At 49.6% G+C, this 19,071-nt stretch overlaps 1 protein-coding gene across 3 annotated transcripts in view; it reads right to left on the minus strand.

The window, feature by feature from the left end:
- SMAD3 (SMAD family member 3) overlaps window positions 1-19,071 on the minus strand; it is a 120,075-nt gene that overhangs the window by 71,377 nt on the left and 29,627 nt on the right. Inside the window, exon 1 of one of the 3 annotated variants that reach the window (XM_053223833.1) lies at window positions 9,844-12,136. The exons of the other annotated variants lie outside the window; for them this stretch is intronic. The gene's annotated coding sequence lies outside the window, so the exon portion shown is untranslated. Of the gene's footprint in view, window positions 1-9,843; window positions 12,137-19,071 lie in introns of those variants that run through there. 3 annotated transcript variants of the gene reach the window in all.

A 19,071-nucleotide genomic window follows, 5' to 3' on the forward strand; every position in this document is an offset into this window, starting at 1 on the left:
TGACAACTAGCCCAGCTCTGAGCACGCAGATTTGGATGCCAAAGTAGTACATGGAAACAGCAAGGGAATGATCTCGAAAAAGGTGGTGGTGTTAAGCATCACATTTCCATCACAGCAGATCCTGGAGGAAGGCCACATCTGTTTGCATTTGGCTCTATTCTACCTGCTCTGTTCTGAGAACACAGCTGGGTGCTAGAGGGATACAAAGAAAGGTATGGGTGAGACTTCACCTCTGGGGAGAAAAGAAGACTTCCTTCTTGTCTCATCAGGCAGATAATGAAGAGCTAAGGTGTTCCTGGAGACACTTAGGGCAGCTAGAGTTCTAGGAATTCTAAGCTATTGGGGCAACTCGATACACATTTGCTCAAGGGCTGGGGCCGAGCAACGGAACAGGAGTCAGAGACCTGGCTTCTAAGCCCACCTCTGACCCTGGCCACCTGGGGACGCTGGGCAATTCAGTGCCCCTATGGGCAGAGCAGGGCTAACAACACCCACCCTGCCTTCTTCACAAGGCTGTGGCCAGACTCAAATGAGACGGCAGGTGTGAAGTGTTCTTTGCAAGCTATAAGCAGTAATCCGACATCCATATTATTATATCATTACAAGGTTGCTCCTGGCCCAGGGCCGATGGTGCAGAAGGCGATCCTGGTCGGGGCGGGGGGACAAGGGGTGCTGCTGGTTGACAGCCTCCCCCATGGAGGCAAATGCAACTTTAAAGGAAGCTGCATCTACCTGTCAGAAAGAATGCTGGCCTCTCTACCTCTTAAGTTAGATACAAGCTGGGGGCCAGCAGGTAGAAAAGGACAAAGAGAGAAAAAGGCAAAGTCAGGATTCCCTGGGCTGGAGCCACATCTTTGCATGCCATTGCAGGACTTAGGGCCGGTGCCTTATGCAGTCTGAGCCTCCATTTCCCCATCTGTAAATTGGAAACTAAGGATAACTTCCCTAGAGGCTGCATTCAGATTAAAAGCAAACAAACAAACAAAAAAAAAAACCCAGATTCTACGGAAAAATAGTAAAGCCCTTTGGTGGGAATGGGATGGAGAGGGCTACTGCGATACCATGAATGTATTTCTCATCTGTATTTGGTCTTTGTCCAGGGTTCTGGCCTCACAGCTTCTGAAACCCTTGGATTTTTCTGTGATAGGAGCAATGAGGGAATCTTTCGTTAACAAAGGTGACTTGTGGGCCCCACCCAAGGGCACTTTGCCTGGGGGACCAAACTCATGATTAGAGGATTGGAACTTTCATTCCTTACCCCTGCCAGCTCCCTGAAGGGGAGAGGGGCTGGAGGTTGGATCAGCCAATGGCCAATGACTTAGTCAATCATGAGTATGCAAGGAAGCTTCCATAAAAACCAAAAAAAAAAACAAAAACAAAAACCACCAACTAGGGAGAATGGTGTGCCTGAGGGGGTGGGGGAGCTTCCGTGTCCTTTCCCTATACCTCGCCCTACGTATCTCTTCATCTGGCTGTTGATTCATATCCTTTAATAAACTGGTAAATCTAAGTGTTTCCCTGAGTTCTGTGAACCGCTCTAGCAAATTAAAGAATCTAAGGAGGAGGTCCTTGGACCTCCAATCTATAGCCACTTGGTCAGAAGCACAGGTAACAACATCCTGGGGCCTGTGACTGGCATCTGAACTGGGGGGAGGGAGGCAACCTTGTAGGACTGAGCCCTTCACCTGTGGAATCTGATGGTGTCTCTGGGCATGTAGTATCAGAATTGAGTTGGATTCTCAGACACCGGTAAAGGTGTTTGTGGGGAGAAACTTCCCGTTAGGATTCCCGCCCCAGGAACCCTACAAGAGCCATCCAACAGAACATATGTAGTCAGTTAAAGGTGGCTTACTCCTCACCCCCAGGGAGGGAGCCTGTCTGGGTGGGCCATCCCTGTGCCAAGCATAACCAGAGCTGGCAGTTCCCTGGTTAGCAAATATTTTCTCCCATTCTGTGGGTTGTCTTCTCACTTTCATTCTCTGCAAAGTCACTGCCATCTCGCTTACCCAAAGTTTACCCACTGCTAGGAGCAGGATGCAAGAAATAACTTCTAAAATGCAGCCAGGAGCCAGCCAATGCCACTTCTCTACCTCCAAATGAGTCCCAACTAATCTCAACCTGGTGGGAGAAATGTCACCAAAGGATGTCATAAACATTCTGAATTTCAGAAAGAATTCAGTCAAGATCTTTTTTTAAAGCACCTTCATGTCCTGTCCTAGGCACTATGAGGAGGTGGGAGGGAAAGAAGATGCAATCCCTACCTTCAAGGAGCCATCAGTCCAAAGGGGCAGAACGAACACAAATGAAATAATTATGTCCTTTAGAAGGTCTTGTTCCTAGGACATACAGGAGAAATTCTCTCGTGTGGCAGTTGCTGAAAATACTTGGTTTCACCCTGGAATTTTTTTTTTTTTTTTTTTTTAATTCTTAACGGACACTTATGTTACTCTTGGCAGAGGTCACATTTCTGTCTTACTTTTAGCTACTAGGAAGCTCAGAGCCAAATTTGCAGGCCACATCTAACATCTCACAGGACTATAGTATGCAATACTGGGTCCTAACATTACCTTTATCTCATCTTATTTTCCTATCCCTTTCTCCTTTCTCCCCCAATTTCCTGATCTATCTCCATCCCTCTAAATTCACTGTACTTCTCAGAGTTACTTCCCATTCTTTTTTTGGAACAAGGTAGATTGTGAAAAATACATTGAAACAGTTGACTAATAGTACAAAACTTCAGTAATCACGACTGGCCTAAAGACAGACACATGGATCAACGATCAACAGACTAGCACTGAGAGTCCAGAAATAAACCTTCACTGATTCTCAACAAAGGTGCCAGACAATTCAGTGGGGAAAGACCAGTCTTTTCCAATAGTGCTTGAGCAACTGGATATCCATATGGAAAAGAATAAAGTTGGACCCCTACCTCATAGCACATGCAAAAAACTAAATCAAAATGCATTAAAGACCTAAATATAAGAGCTAAAATGATAAAAAAAAAAAAATCTTAGAAGAAAGCAAGGGAGCTGATTTTTGTGACCTTGAGTTAGATAATGGCTTCTTAGAAAGGACACCAAACACAAAAACATAAACTGAGCTTCATCAGAATTAAAAACTTTTGTGCTTCAAAGGATGCCATCATGGAAGTGAGAAGACAACCCACAGAATGGGAGAAAATATTTGCTAACCATCTATCTGATAAGGAAACTTGTGCCCAGAATATGGGTGGACACTAACAACAGAAAGACAACCCAATTAAAAAATGGGCAAAAGATCGGAAGAGGTATTTCTCTCAAAAAGATACAATGGCCAGTAAGAACATGAAGAGATACGCAGTATCATTAGCCATTAGGGAAATGCAAATCAGGACCACAGTGAGATACTATTTCACACCCCAAAGGGTAGCCAAAATAAAAGAGACAAACTAGAACAAGTTTTGGAGCAATCAGTCCCCTCATACATTGCTGGTGGGACTGTAATATGGTGCAGCCACTTTGTAACAGAATTTGGCAGTTCCTCAACGAGTTAAACACAAGATTATCAATTCTTGCTATACAGCAGTTCTATGCTTAGATATTTACTATCCATCTAATGAAAACAGGTGACCACGCAAAAACTTATACACAAATGTTCACAGTAGCGTTATTCAGAACAGCCAAAAAGTGGAAAGGACCCCACTGTCCATCAATTGAATAAGTGAATGGATAGGGGTGCCTGGGTGGCTCAGTCAGTTAAGCATTCGTCCAACTCTTGATTTCAGCTCGGGTCATGATCTTGCAGGTTCATGAGTTCAAGCCCCGTGTTGAGCTCTGTACTGACAGCGCAGAGCCTGCTTGGGATTCTCCCTCCCTCTGTCCACCCCTCCCCTGCTCTCTCTCACTCTCAAAATAAGTAAATAAACAAAGAAAAAAAAAGTGAATGGAGGGGCGCATGGGTGGCTCAGTACGTTGAGCATCAGACTTTCGCTCAGGTCATGATCTCATGGTTCAGGGGTTCTAGCCCCACATCGGGCTCTGTGCTGACAGCTCAGAGCCCGGAGCCTGCTTCAGATTCTGTCTTCCCCTCTCTCTGCCCTCCCCAACTCGTGCTCTGTCTCTGTCAAAAATAAATAAAAACATTTTTAAAAAAGTGAATGGATAAACAAACGTACATCCAGACAATGAAATGTTATTTGACCATGAAAATTAATGAAGTACTGATCCATGCTACAACACGAATGAACCCTGAAAACATTATTTAAGTGAAAAACTATAGTCACAAAAGAAAAGTCCACAGATCATAGGACTCCATTTATAAGAAGTGTCCAAAAGAGACAAATCCACAGAGATAGAATGTAGGTCTCCAGGGCTGGGGGAGGTAGATGGGCAGTGGCTAACGATGGGTATGAAGTTTCTTTCTGGGTGATGAATACATTCTAAAATTAAATCATAGTGACGGTTGTACAACTCTTAACACACTAAAACCACTGAATTATACATCTTAAAAGTGAATTTTATGGAGTATGAACCATTTGCTAAAAAGGCTGTCATTTGCTTAAAGTTTGAAGTTTGATTAAACTCTGGAGTTGTGTTCATAGTAATCTACTGATGTTGGTTTCTTAGTTTTGACAAAGGTACCATGGTAATGTGAGATCCTAACATTTAGGAAACCCGGGTGAGGGGTACGTGGGAACTCGGTGTTATTTGCAATTTTTCTACAACTGTTCCTAAATTAAACATTTTTTTTTAAAAAACAGCTGATCATGTAGAGCTCACGATTACAAAATTACTTAATTAGGCTTCTATGACTGTAGTGTAGTTTCCCTCTGGACCATAGCAGTGCGAGGGCAAAGACAGTCCACCAGGCTGTGTACGACGCTGATGCTCAATGAACCACGGGCAGGAGGGCTGAACTAACAATAACAAACATGGCCCTCTTCCCTCCCAAGTCTCAGAACAGCACTGTGACCCAGGGAAAGAGACAGCCAGAGATAGCATCCTCCCTCTCCCCCTCCCCACCACACCCCATCTCATTCTGTTTATATATATACACTTTTGTTCTGCACAACTCACCAACCTGTAAGTCCAAATCTTCTGACATTTCCTGCTGTAGGCTGGGGTCATGGGAAACCTAGCCGGGCATTTCCTGACCTTGCCTCCCCCGGCAGAGGTGGTAACTCGAGTGCTCCATTTATCCTTGCCTACCCCTTGATTTGAGCTCTTAGACCTCCACAGGTTTATGAGTCTTATCCCCCAACAGAAGTCCAAGGGTAGTGACAGTATCTTCTTTATTCCTCTACTTCCAGGGTCTTACAGATATACACCCAAGCAATGAACGAGGTAACTAATCCATTCATTAACTGCTGACCTAGACGAGTTCCCAGGGCACACAGTAGCATCATCCCTAGAGGAAATCTGCTGATTTCAGGCAGAGAGCCCCTAAAACACCAAACCCCTCTTGGTCCTCTCTTTCTGGCATGGACGTCACCGGTGGGGTGGGGTTTTGTTTGCTGAGAAGCACTGGGTTGGTTTTCCCACTCCGACTAGGCTGGGAGCTAGGGCTTCTTGTTATCCAGAGACACGGGTGGGTAGGGAACCGGGCCATGGAGTGAGAGCAGGCTTGGCTTTGCATGCTCCACCAGGCAGATGGCAGCCCGGCTTCCTGTGGGGCCACGGCCCGCTGACATCACTGAGGGGCCGGCAGCATGCAGGGGGCATGCGGGTGTCGCAACTGCAGGCAGCACGCGGGGTCATGTGAAGTTCAGCACTGGGGCTTTCTCAGGCCATTGGGTTTTACTCATCCCCTGTCCATTAAGCGTGTTTCTCCCTCTCTCGCTTTTCTTTCTTTGTGTGCGTGTGTGTTTTAATTATTCGATGGCTCTTGGCTTGCTTTCCTAACCCCAAATTAACATTTCTCTCTGCTACTGAGGAACTAGGCATTCCACCCACTGGAAAGCAGTCAAAGAGGCCATGGAGAATTCCAGCTCTGTGCGCGAATGTTGGGGACAAGGCCCCTACAATCGTCAAGGAGGAGGATCTGAGAATGAGAAGCAGCAGGAGAACAGAAACTCTTAGAAGCCACGTGGTCCACACTCCAACCTTGCACCCATTTTGCAGATGACAATCACGAGGCCCAGAGCACCGCAGTGACTTACACAAGGTCACCCAGCCCCAAAGAGAGCAAAATGACTCAGCTTTTCAAAAGCTCCACTACAAGCCGGTCTCAGTCCAGGCAAGCTTTCCCGCACACAGAGAATTTACAATGGAAATGGTGTCTTGCAAGTTAACAAGCCATGGGAACTTACTCGTTGCCAAGCACCAAAAGTTCCAAAGTGCATATTCACCCCCTGTGTTCATTTGAAAAGTATTTAAGTGACTTCTCTATCAGGCACCATGCTAGGCTCAGAGAACATGAAGGTGAATAAGGACCACTCCCTCTGCCTTCAAGGAGAATCCAGGGATGAGACACAGACCAGCCCATGGAAAATAAATCTATTTCAAATGTGCCTTGACTTATGGAACATTCATTACAATAATATCGCTTTGATCTTTGTAATTTTACCTTTATCTCCAATCTGTGAAATCTCTACATGTCCCCTAGTTTTAGTTCTTCTCAAAGGAAAATGAAACTCAAGGGTCTATTTTCAGTATATTAAGTCATAAACCACAGGGCATACATGAGGGCCCAGAGCTCAGTTTAGAACCCCTGCAGTCCAGAGAACAGAGCTCACACAAGGCAGAGACCACCCTGTGGTCCAGATGAGCAACAATGCAGTGAGCGACCTGGGCGCCAGCACCCTGCCAGCCTTTGACCCAGAGATCGGCCCCACAGAGCTCCTGCTCTCAAGAGGCTTACTGTCTAGGACTGAAAAGACAGACCCAAAACACAGAATTTTTATACATCATGGTGCCCACTGAGAACTCAGTGTGCTCGGGCGACTGTGGGAATCTTCCAGGCTCAGCATGAGGCAAAGCAAAGAGGGAAGAAGTGGCCTGGGGCAGGGAGAGGAAGGTATAGACAGGACTCAAGTCAGAAGAGGGATTCTTGACTGTTTTGGGCAAAGAGTGATCATTTTTAATTCCAATGATTTTCAAAGAACACTCTCCCAATATTGTACTTGAAATTATTTACTCCACAGATGATATTAGTGTCCACATGGATCCTGATCGTTTGCATCAAACATGCAACCTAACAATCTTCAGCTGCCAGGCTGGGAAAACGCTTTACAAAGCCCCCAAGGGCAAGGCTGAGTGAGAGATGGGAGATGACCTCAGGGGACAGACCTCAGGGGACAGGCCGAGTTGTCCCCGAGGCACCTGCAGCTATGGATGGTTTCTAAGTAGGGAGGTGCCAGAGCACGATGACCTTGGGCACATGGGGAGAGCAGATCCAAGGGGGTGGGAGGGGAGGCTCAGTTATCCAGGTGAGGAGGTGACTTTCCATACCGGACATCAATGTCCTGGAAGCCTCCTGCCCCCCAATAATCCTCCCTTCCAAAAACTAAGCCAAGATCACCCACTCACTGTCAACAATTACCATCCTCTTTGTACCCAAGGCTCATCCTTTCTGCCTGCATTCTCAGGCCACATCCACATGGGGGAGGTGAGGGGGGTCTGGGTGGTACACGGCACAGGACACGTGAAGTGGGTTAGAGGTGGGAGCGTAGGTTCCAAGGAGACACCACTCCCCCCGCCCCCCGGCAGTGCACTGAACACAGCTGCTCAGGCAATGATTGGGCTGCGCAAACCACATGACCTTGACAGGGGTGGGAGGGGACCCGGGAAAGCGCTCTCCAAGAGGGATGATTTTCAGCCCTTTGCTGCTTCATTGGCCTCAACCCACAGGTGACCACAAACTGCATCAGTGACAAGACTCTCCTCTGCGGCGCCTTGGAAAGCAAGAGCTGATAAATCTCACGCCGGGCAGAGGGCAGGTTGCTGAAGCGGTGTGATGGGGTGGCCACGCCCCTCTCCCCAAATAAAGCTCCCTCTCCTGGCACTACCATGGCCACAGTGCCTGAGGTTCCCACCATTTGTCATTCCTCTGGCATCCAAGGCCCAAAGTCGGACTACATCAAATGCTTCCTTGACACATGAGTCACTAAAATCTATTTCTTTCAAATCCACGTAGTAAACATTAACAGAGGGCCTGCCCATACCAGGTCCTGTCCTGGGCCTCGGGTCGGGGAGGAAGATGACTAAGGCCTGGGCACTGGAGGCTGGAGGAGTAGGCACGGAAACCAAATTGTACAGACAAAGCCTTACAAACCTGGCCAAGGAGACTAGCCTCTGCTTGGACTCACCAGAATATTCCTGAAGAGTCTTAAACCACCAGGGAATAGGTTTCGATGCCATCATTTTGCATCCCCTGGGGTTATAAACACTATGTCATTAGCACCTTTAACACCTAAGTGTGAATTAGGTAATCAGAGGAAGTGTCACCTTGCAAAAGACCGAGATGTGGGACTGATGCATTTTGATGCCAGAGGAGTGATGCCAGGAAGAAAGGGTACTCACTGGCCACTCAGTGGGGCCTGGAGAGTATGGGACAGGCCCCGAGGGAACCAAGGTGCCTGAGCAATGGCAGCACAAGCTGACACATCCTCCACATACAATTCATGCCTACAAATATTTACTGTACTCCTCAGTCCTGGGCCCTGGGCATGGTAGAGAACAAGAGAGATGGTCCCTGCCCTCCAGGAGAAGACAGACAGTAGACCGATAACCACACAGATTTAGAACTATAAGCTGGGATAAGATCTACAAGGGAAAGGAATAGGGTGCTAAAAGAGAGTATATCAGGAGATAAAGTTTAAATGGGGACAGCGGGGGGACAGTGAGGGCTCTCTTAGGAGATAATAGTTAAGCTGAGACCTGACTCACATCAGCTGAAAACTATGGAGAAGAGCATTCCAGGCAGAAGGAACAGCATGTGCAAAGGCCCTGAGGAAGGAAATGTAAAAAGGCCAGAGTGGGGCTGAACGCCCAGCTAGAGGTGGAAGCTGGACAGGCAGGTCAGGCCAGACCCACAGCCTCATTAGGGATTCAGATCCTTACCCTCAAGACAACAGCAAGTCCCTGAATGATTTTTAGCAGATGTACAAGATAATAGGATGTACATTTTATAGAGATCACTCTGGTTGCCAGTACAGGCAGAGAGACCAGTTAGGAGGAAATTAGGCCAGAGATCCCCTGATTTGGATGAGGCAGCCACAGTCAAGATGGGGGAGCCAACGGATATAGACATTCTGGAGGTAGAACCACCAGGGCTTGGTGATGGACAGGATGGCTGGCCAGAGAGGGAAGACAGTGACAGGGAGGACCTCCCCAAATCTGGCTCAGGCACCTCAGTGGATGGTGGGACTTTTACTGAGGAAGTGGAGGCTGGGCAGATGGCAGGGATGAGCAGGGCAGATCAACACTTAGATTTGGGACATGCCCAAGCAAGGCCTGGAGAGGTGGCCCAGCAGACATGTCGACAGGGGCATGAACAGGCCCTGTATGCAGCTTCATGCAGAGATGGGTCACTGGTGGTTGAGAATCCCATGGGCTCTGCAGCCAGGCCATCAGGGTAAGAGAATTTCTTGGCACCTGAGCCCAGACGACACATTCCTGTTTTTCCCTCTTGTGTCCCATCAGAGAGAAAGGCTTTCCCTTTTCGGGAAGTGTCAAAAATGCAGCACAGGAACCTCCTTTAGCTGCCAGGGTGACTAATATTTATCACTGGTATATACAGTAGCCATTCTTCATGGCCATGAAATTCAGCCACAAGCCTCTCAAGAGCCCTGCCCAAGCTCAGCCATGCCTCAGCATTCCACAAGGCTGAATAATACCCCTTGCTTCCCGAAGGGGTTCTGCTTACCTTACATGCCAGAAGCTTCTCAGTGTCCTGCACTCACAGCTTACAGGTCAGGGTCCAGGGTCTCCCCTGTGGCACGGAGGGGCACTGTGACCTTGCCCGGCCTGCGCCTCCAGCCTGAGGTCCTACTGCAGGAAAGAGGTGGTACTTCCCTCCCTGTAGACAGCAGGGGAAGGACAGGGATGGCGGGAATTTCCAAAGGACCTCTGCCAACCCTTTGGTTTTCACAAGAGCAAACTGAGGAGCAAAGAAACCAAGTAGCTTTGCCCAAGGTCCAACAGCAGAGCTGAGACAAAAACTCCAGGCCAGGGCTTACTCTCTGGGGTCCTGAGCAAAGGGCTTGGGTGGGTGAGATGGTACTGTGGGCAGCTTGCCAGAGAGACCCCTGGGGGAGACCAGCAAGCAGATCAGGATAAACAGTCACTGGGACATCCCGCAAAAATCAAACTCTCAAAGAGACCGCACGTGGGATGCCATGCCATCTGTCCTCCCCCAGCAACTCTCAAATGAGAAGCAGGCAGCAGGGCTAAAAGAGAAGGAAGAATCAGGCCTCAGGAGACTGATAAAAGGCTCCCAGGCACACGGGGAGGGGGTCAGGCGCTCCTCAGAGGCGGCTTTCCACAAGATCCCAGCTCTTAACAGAAATGGTTTCATTCATGCAACGGTTTATGAATTTATCTATGCCCAAAGGTCTCTGTGAAGGGAAGCCCACAGAGGAAGTACTTTCTCATGTGACAATGACCATGGAGGAAACAAGATAACAAGAAAGATAGCACAGGACACAGCGATCTGGTGTCAGCTTTGCCATTTGTGCCAAGCCTCCTGCCAACGTTATCTGCCTATGGCACCTGCCAGAACAGAAGGGGCTAATGGTAAATCAACTGGAAAAAGGGCAATGCCCACAGTTATATTTTTTATCACTTAGTATGTGCAGAACAACACTGAGTCCCTACCGGGAACTGAGGGAAGAGAGGGCCTACACTCCTTTCCAGGCACAGATACTCTTAAATTCTGGAATATGGAAGGGTGACCACAAAATGCAAAAGGACAGGGCAGAGAGGCAGCCTCAAAAGGGCAGTCCTTTCTTCCTAGAAGCTCCATCTTCTATAATCAGACACGTTGGTTAGTAGTTCTTAACCCATGACTTCATGTTTATGTGGACACCGTCCTGAGAACTGGGAGTCATTCATTCATTCATTCATTCATTCATTCATTCATTGACCATGCTGCCATACCAACACTGTACCACACAACTTTCAGGGTTTATGAAAGTTGAGAAATACCCAGGCCCTGCCCTGCCTCCTCTGCAAAAGCTCTCAGCTGGCAAAAGCAGGGATGGGGTGGGGAGGGTGAAAATCCTGAAATCCGATCTGATCTATTTTCCTGCCTTTGAACACCACCACCACCACCAACAACCAGCAGAGGCAGGAACTTTTGAAAATAGGGTGCTGTTACCCGCTGCTCAGCTCCTGCCCCCTTTCCTTCTTCCAGATTTCCTGCCTCCCCTTCTGTACCATCACCTCAACCACCCTTAAATGTCAACACCTCTGGAAAGGGTGACAAAAATTCTGCCACCTTAAATGGTGCAAATAGCCTCTCCCGTTAGTTCAAGCGAGTGTTTATGGAGATCTAGCAATAAGCTAGGCACAAAAACGAGAGGTCCGGCACAATCACTCAAGGGGACATCAAAGCTGCAATAGCCAACCCAGAAGCGTGAACGGTTGCGGGGGGGACTCTCCTGATGGTTTTGGCTGAGTGCCAGCTACACACGAGAGGGGAGCCCATCCCACCGCCCCATCTTCCCCACAGCTCTATGACCACCGGTGTCAGAGCAGGGAAGGGTAGTCAAGTGGAGGCAACTGAGGCCCAAGGACGGTGAGTGCATATCAGGGGTCCTGGACTCTGGGTCAGTGGCATACACCAGCTCCCCGCTACTCCTGAGGCCCCTTGCTGGACCCAGCATTGATGTCAAGGCCACAGTTCTTGACAACCTACCCATAACACCATGAATAACTCGTATCTGCATATCTCTTTGTGGTTTTCCAAAACTCTCTCCTGATCATTGTGGTAGCCTTTGATACAGGCTGGATAGATCTTACTATCCTCATTTTGTAGGATAGAAAGTGGTCCCAAGGTGTGCCTTGTTTGAAGCCACATGGACCGGGGACAAGTACCTAGGCCTTGGAGGATACTATCCACTACTCTTCTATAAGAGGGAGGGGGGGGTTATAAAAAATGAGCCTAAGACACAGCTTCTGTACAGGAAAGTTGGCACTCCCATCTGGGTAGATGAATGACAGACACACAGTCAAGTTACTGATCATGGAGAGGGCCAGATTGACACATTCAAAAGTATTTATGAAGCATGTACTATGTGCCAGACCTGGGAGGCGATTCAGTAGACCATTTAGAGAAAAGGGAGGTGGTCACAGTGAGCTGGGATAAATAGTCAAGGAAGATCCAACAGAAGAGGTGGGGCTCATTCTGGGCTTTAAAGAAAGAAAGGTACAGACAGGGGCACCAGGGTGGCTCAGTCAGTTAAGTGTCTGACTTCGGCTAAGGTCGTGATCCCATGGTATGTGGGTTCAAGCCCCACGTCCAGCTCTCTGCTGACAGCTCAGAGCCCGGAGCCTGCTTCAGATTCTGTATCTCCCTCTTTCTCTGTCCCTCCCCTGCTCATGCTCTCTCAAACATAAAAGTTAAAAAAAAATTTTTTTTTTTAAATAAAGAAGGGTACAGAGAAGTCTAGGAATACATCCCAAGAAACATACAGGCGAGCCAAAGCAAGGTGGTGGGGTGTGGATACAGCAGGCTGGGGAGGCGCTGTGACGAGTCTCATCTGGAAGGAATAGAGGCCCACAGAGAAGGCAAACCCAGAGTGGTTGGCTCTGGAGGATTTTAAGTACCAGGCTAAGGGGACCTCATAACCTGCTTGCAGAAATGTGGTTGGTGGGTTCTTCCCAGCCCCATCCAAGACCACTGCCTGCTACAGACCAAACAGGACCAAGGAGCTCAGAGTTCCACCTGTTTAACAGAATTCGCCGGAGCCCTGGTTCCATGGCCCACAGCCCACATGCCTGTATCCCACGCACAGGTCAGCCTGGGCTGGCCCTCAGCTAGCACCTTGGGCAAACACAAAATCTCTGCAGGTCAGGAAAACAGCTGAACATTCACAAATCCCTTTGTGCTCAAGACAATGTGGGTGTGAGGCATCCTTTTAAAAGGGCCACATTTCACACATTCTAAGTGGTTTTCACACGTTTCTGTGCAAGTGCATGACTGCTGTATGTGTGAGCATAATGCATTTCAAAAGGGAAAAAACAGTGGGTAAGTCTGACTCATCCTACTCCTCTGGCTTTCTCCTTTCTCCGAGTGGGTGCCCTCTCTCTCTCTCTCTTTCACTCTCACGGCATTGCCCCTGGACTCCAATCTGAACGGCACAGTGGGCCTGGGGGTCTGCAGGATTCATCAGGTCAATTGCGCTCCCTCTCAATGCGTGGCCTTCCAGGTGACCCGTGAAAAAACACAATTACACTGGGAACTTCTGGAGGACAGGGCCGGGCTTCCCCACACCACCTCAGGGCAGGCGCCTCCCAAGCCCATTTGATGGCACAAATAAATGCCCGTGCACTCGAGCCTGGCGGCCCATGACAGAGGCTCCCTGGAAAGGGGGACAAATGCCACCCCATGACTGCAGACGTAGACCGGTGGGCATCAGTCCTTCAAGGAGTTCTTTTGGCCCCTCCCGCCCTTTGGGTTCTTTAGTCACCTCAGGAAGAGCCTCCGCTAACAAAGCACATTAATGTCCATCACCTCGCTTGGGTGCTCACCCCGACTCCGTGATGTGGGAGAGGCCAGGATATTCTTTCTCTTTTCATTTTTAAAATAAAAAATTTTAACGTTTTTATTTATTTTCGAGACAGAGAGAGACAAAGCATGAGCAGGGGTGGGGCAGAGAGAGAGGGAGGCACAGAATCCGAAGCAGGCTCCAGGCTCTGAGCTGTCAGCACAGGGCTCGACGTGGGGCTCGAACCCACCAACCGTGAGATCATGACCTGAGCCGACGTCAGATGCTTAACCAACTGAGCCACCCAGGCACCCCCCAGGACATTCTGTAGGCCACTTTGCTAGGGTCACATCACCAACATTAAGATGCAGCTCTTGTCATTGCTTGTCCATGGATCCTACCACGAGGAAAACTAAATTTCCAAGATTCTGAAACCTTATTTGCTTCCTCCTCAGGATTAAATAGACGTTTAATTCAGCTACTGTTCAGCCTCCTAAATGGCAGTGCCATCATCATCGACACTACGTGGCCACCACCCAGGACAATATGCCAGAGCCCGACCTAAGAGGTAAGGCAGGCCGATCCACTACATAACCAGAAGGGGGGACACCCTTTGCTACATGTGAAACCTTTTCTGACATCCAAGCATTTCAACAGCTCACTGACTTCCATACATAAATATTACTATAAGCTACAGTTTCATTTACCCTGTGCTGGGGCCAAGAGGGTTTGAAAGCAGAGTGCGCACAAATTAGGTACTGGAAAGTTTCTTATTTCCTGTCGTGTCAGATGTTCACAGTCAAAAAGAAGAAGCGGTGTCACATGGTGAGTCTCCCATCGAACACCAAATGCATGTGTTTACACATAATTAGTTCCTTTTGCTAAATGTCAAAATTGAGCAGCACAACTGGAATTGTTCTAGACACACACATGGGGACACAGCCCAGGTCTTTGGCGGTTTCCACGAAACCGCACCCGGGCCTCCTGACAGCTGAACTAATCCAGGTGCTGTCCCCCACCCCCAGCATAGGACAGGCTCCCCCAGTATCCAAGGAAAGCACTAATCACCAAATGGAACACAACTGAACCTCGGTGGCCCCGAACGTACCCCGTGATGTAAAGGGGCCACAAAAACCCACTTTTCCACTACAGTTTTCCTAATGGAAAGTGAGAAGGCTGGGAATCCCAATTCCTAAGCCCGGGACCTTGCTCTGTGTCCTGGGGCAAGCCATTAGGCCTTTATGGGTCGCTGGTTCCTCATAAAGGTAGAGCCTGAATCAGAAAGCCCCAAGCGGGCTTCGGCTCCCATGTCCACAAATGACCCCTTCCCTTTCACGCTCGTCCAACACAAGCACAGGAGAACCCAAGCTGGTGAGAGGGGACACCAGGAGAGGAACACACTTTTAAACCACTTCATGTCGTGATTCAACGCACCTAACAAGGAGACACCACTTTAAGGCGTCCAATTCAGCGGCATTCAGTTCGTGCACAGTGTCTGCAACCATGACGTTTATCTAGTTCCGGAACATTTTCATCACCCCGAAAAGGAAACCCTGCACCCACGAAACAGTCACTCCCCATTTCCCCTCCTCGACCTCTGGCAGCCATTCATCAGCCTTCTAGCTCTACGGGGTGTGCCGACTCCGGATATTTCACCTAAATGGAACCCTACGGCAGGCAGCCTGCCTTGCGGGCCTGGCTTCTTCCACTCCGGGTCACGTTCTCGAGGTTTCATCACCTGCGTCGTGGCACGTGCTTCCTTTCTCAGCTGAAAAAAATATTTCATTGCATAGAGGAATAGGCCTCTTAACTACCCAAATCCTTCACCGACTTCGGTTCTAATTGGGAGTAATAATTAAATGAGATAATGTACGGGACGTCGTGGGAACACAGGGAGCGCTCAGCGAGCGGTAGCTTCGTCATCCTCGTCTTCACCACCCCAACAAAAACTCCTCTAGCACGCCTCGCCGGTAGCGCGTCACCTCCTCTGGCTCGGGACTCACCGGCCTGGGTGCGCCCCCCCACACCCCCCCCCCCCGAGGCCACCCCCAGGTCCCAACTTCTCGGAGTAGGTGAATCCCAACATTCGGCACACGCGCCGGATCCTCCCCCGGTTCTCCCGCCTGCGGGAACCCCTTCTGAGCACGCGAGGAGGAAGCAGGGACAACCGGAAGGGAGCAACACCAACGGGCCTTCTCTTTGGAGCAGTCTTGCCACGGGAAGTCGACCAAGCTAGCAAAGTGTCGGGGAGGTAGGGTAATTCTTCCTTGCTCCAAACGACCCCCCTCCCCCCCTCCCCCCCTCCCCCCCCCCCCCCCCCCCCGCCACTGGATTCCTTCAAACGGGTTTCCCGTCATGCCCAAGACCTCATTCAGGGGACACACTCAACGCTCGGCAACGGATGTTTGCTTCCCCCTCCACGTGAGGGGCCCGTTCGGCCCCGGAGACAGAAAGGCTGGGGTCCGCAGTTCACGTCCCAGCCCCGAGCCCTGGAACACCAAGAGCCACCTGTGAGGGTCCGTCTGTTCTCGGGGAACACGGAAGGCGCGCCCGCTTTCCCGAAGGCCGGCGCGAGAATCCACGGTGCCGCGGAGATGTGCCGTATCGTGACCCAGGACTACCGTGTCTGCTTTTGCGAAGCGTTTCGACCCACCGACCCGTCTTTACGGGGTAGCGCGAACCTCCCCACGGGTCCCCTCACACACCAAGATGCTCCCCCGACCGGGTGAGCCTCCACGGCCCCGCCCCCCCCCCCCCCCCCAGTCTCCATCCGGGTCTCCTCGCTGAGCCCCACGGTCCCCTCCCACACCGAGATCATCTCCCCTCCCGCTGAGAGCCTCCACGGCCCCGCCCCCTAGTCTCCATCCGGGCCTCCCCGCTGAGCACCATGGGTCCCCGGAGCCCCACTGGTGTGTGGGACCCGGATGCCCACTTTCACCTGCCTTCCGGGGACCGCGGAGGCCTCCGCGACCAAAGCAATCGCTCCCCAAGTGCTCTGTGGCCAGCTCTCTCCCAGCTCCCAAAGCTTGTTTTCTTTAATTAGCTCGCTGTGGCAGGAGAAAAACGCGGCCCCACCCTCGAAATGAGCAGATCTGGGCCTCAAATGTACTCTGTGGTTTGCCTCTGTGCTGCCAAGCTGTTAGCCAGGGAGTAACAAGCTACCGGGGCTCGGGAGGCAAGGGGTGGTAAGAAACCCCCGCTACAGTAAGACAGGCCTTTCTCTTCCCAACATCTGACATCTGTCAGCCACAAGGCTGGGTTGTGTCCCTTCCTGAGTCCCTGAAACCCACGATTGTGGTCTCAGTCAGGGGACAATTCCAAATTCCGCGGCTTTTCTTTCTCTCTTTCCCTCCTTGTCCCCTTTTCCTTCTTTTAGAACCGGCTCGTGGGGGCAGTTCATGCTACATCCAAGTCTGTTCCTCTCATCTCGCAGATGAAGAACTGAGGCCCAAGCAAAGCAACGGCGTCTCCGTTGCTCCTGGCCAGAGCGCACACGATTTAAATCAACAGAGGATTCCCCATAGAGCTCTTCCTAACACAGCATCTTGAATTTAAGCTTATGAAAGCCCTTTACCTGTGTGCCCTCCACTGGGCCACATGCTGTAGGGCAGGCAGTCCATTTTACAGATGAGTATAACAAGGCCTGGTGGAGAAGGGACTGTTGTCACTTGTCTCATGATTAAGGGGGAAAGGAGAGGACCCAGATCAAACTCCAAACACTCTAATTCTCCCCTCATGCCAGTAACTTCTTTTTAATTTTTTTTTCAACGTTTATTTATTTTTGGGACAGAGAGAGACAGAGCATGAACGGGGGAGGGGCAGAGAGAGAGGGAGACACAGAATCGGAAACAGGCTCCAGGCTCTGAGCCATCAGCCCAGAGCCCGACGCGGGGCTCGAACTGACGGACCGCGAGATCGTGACCTGGCTGAAGTCGGAGGCTTAACTGACTGCGCCAGCCAGGCACCCCTAGTAACTTCTAAAACACACAGTTGGAAGAGCTGCTTAGAAGTCTGAGGCAACGTTTCCATAAGCATCTGTACTCATAGAATCTTGAAGTTAGACCTCAAATGCCGGGGTCCCCAGAAACTACTACTTTGATCCTAGCACTTCCAGGGATGGTTTCTTCCTCCTTCACCATCATGACCATTGCAACCATTTATTCAACATTATGTGCCAGACACAATGTTAACTCCCTCCCTTGCACTCTTCTAGTACCCTAGGAGGTGGTTACCATTATGCCCATTTTATAGATGGGGAAACCAAGGCTTGAAGAGCCTGCCCAAGATCCAATAACTACTAAAGAAGTGAAGACAAGATTTGACCCAAGAATCCAGCCTCCAAGAGGCTCACACTCTCACAACTACAATACAACAGAGAACCACCTGGTGAAGAAACAGATCCAGGAAGACATGACCTGCCCAAGGAGACCAAGCCAGAGCTGGATCCTACCAGAAGCCTCTCTCAGCCCACTTCTTGTTCATGCCTCTAACACCTAGCAGCTCAAAATTTCCCAAGAGTGAATGCACAGTAGGCCCCAAAGCACCACCAACAGGACTGTGCATGTAGCCTCTGAAATTCCTCAACTGTGGTCCCTATCCACAGACCCAGCAAAACCTGAACAGCCTAGAATCTTCAGAGCAAGTGTCAATGCTCACTTGTCTATATGTTGTTTCTTGGCTCTGTGACCCAGAAGATAGCATGAGAAGACCAAAGATCTAGCAAAGGGCCTTCGTGTCCAAGACGAGCTTGAGACCGCCAGCCCCAGGATGCCAGCCAGAGTGGGTTACAGAATATGTGGGGCCCAGGGCAAAATAAAAATGTGGAGCCCCTTGGACAAAAAGCAAGAAAAAGATACCAATAATGGTATCAAAATGGAAAACTTTTTCTTTTCCTTCCAGAGCCTCTCTCTTGGCTTGTTAGGGCATTTTTCAAATTTGCTATTTAATATCCTTCTAAAAAAAAGTTAAAGTTTAAATTATTAGCATGAGTTTTACCACTCATGTTTATGTTATGCAACGCAGTTTTAAATACAAACATAAGAAAGAGCATTTTAACTAAGATGTGAAATCACTGAATTTACACAGTCTGTATTTCATGGCTTGGACACACAGATACACTGTGACTTTACCAGAACAATGGCAACACTGCATAAAACTAACTCAACTGTTTTTACTTCACTTCTTTTTTTTTTTTTTTATAAATTTTTTTTTCAATGCTTATTTATTTTTGGGACACAGAGAGACAGAGCATGAACGGGGGAGGAGCAGAAAGAGAGGGAGACACAGAATCGGAAACAGGCTCCAGGCTCTGAGCCATCAGCCCAGAGCCTGATGCGGGGCTCAAACTCCCGGACCGCAAGATCGTGACCTGGCTGAAGTCGGACGCTTAACCGACTGCGCCACCCAGGCGCCCCTTCACTTCTTGACATGTACACATCCTACCA

Source organism: Acinonyx jubatus, chromosome B3, assembly GCF_027475565.1.
Source record: "Acinonyx jubatus isolate Ajub_Pintada_27869175 chromosome B3, VMU_Ajub_asm_v1.0, whole genome shotgun sequence".
NCBI classification, from domain to species: Eukaryota; Metazoa; Chordata; class Mammalia; order Carnivora; family Felidae; genus Acinonyx; species Acinonyx jubatus.